The sequence below is a fragment of the Acanthisitta chloris genome, unplaced genomic scaffold (genome assembly GCF_000695815.1).
Source record: "Acanthisitta chloris isolate BGI_N310 unplaced genomic scaffold, ASM69581v1 scaffold4599, whole genome shotgun sequence".
NCBI lineage: Eukaryota > Metazoa > Chordata > Aves > Passeriformes > Acanthisittidae > Acanthisitta > Acanthisitta chloris.
Window position 1 is genome coordinate 26065 of NW_008691823.1, and position 1063 is coordinate 27127.

The 1063-nt window shown below is 37.7% G+C and overlaps 1 protein-coding gene across 1 annotated transcript in view; it reads right to left on the reverse strand.

Moving 5' to 3' along the window:
* The window catches only part of LOC103809530 (regulator of G-protein signaling 6-like), a 28971-nt gene that overhangs the window by 21202 nt on the left and 6706 nt on the right, over nucleotides 1–1063 (reverse strand). The gene's annotated exons all lie outside the window — the stretch shown is intronic.

The following is a 1063-nucleotide window of genomic DNA, read 5'->3' on the forward strand; positions in this document are numbered from 1 at the left end:
AAAAAACCCCTTCCCTTTCCACATTGTTATTCTGATATTTACAGAATACAGATTTGGCACAGGTCACACAGTTATATATGGTGACTGTAAGATCTGGAAATTATTTTGCATATACTGAACAGAATCATGTTTCCTCCAAAGTAGTTCCTTCACTGGGATAAACATGGAAGTCTGTGCTAGCTTCCCTGCAGATGAGGACTGCAAATGTACTACCACACGACAATTGTTATTCTGATATTTACAGAATACAGATTTGGCACAGGTCACACAGTTATATATGGTGACTGTAAGATCTGGAAATTATTTTGCATATACTGAACAGAATCATGTTTCCTCCAAAGTAGTTCCTTCACTGGGATAAACATGGAAGTCTGTGCTAGCTTCCCTGCAGATGAGGACTGCAAATGTACTACCACACGACACATACCATTGCAGGCTACGTCTTCATCTCAGCAAATAATTTCCAGAATCCAAAATGATGAGTAATTATTGCCCAGGAAAGGAAGAAACTAAACTGATTATTCAGGGAGGAATTATAAACTGATCTTAGATTATAAGATAAAAGAAGGACTTCTAGAAGGTCCTGTTTTATGAGTGCACACATGGATACACTTCCTCTTCCAAAGCCACACCAGGATGCAACACCTAATTTTATCATTTAACTATGCAAGAAGTGCAGTTCTGGAAGAGACAGCAATATTGCATGCAGACAGCTAAAGATAACAACCCTGACATATTTTCTTTATGTATTATCATTGTCTGCACGCACTCACATGTTTAACACACCATGTTGGAGTTTATTAGCTCATAAACCATGCTCAGTCTTCTCTTCTACCAGGTATCATCTGGTAATCTTAAAAAAATGGGGACAATAAGTCAGAGAACCCCTAACTATGGGTTGCCATTAGTTATATACTGGTTTATTATCAGTCAGATGAGTGCACAGATGAGGTAAACTTTATTGATCAACATATCAGATTCAGCTATAGATCAGAGTTTGTTCTCCCACAAAAGCAATATTGGTATTAAGATTCCCAAGAACCAGTATTCTGCTTGCCATAGA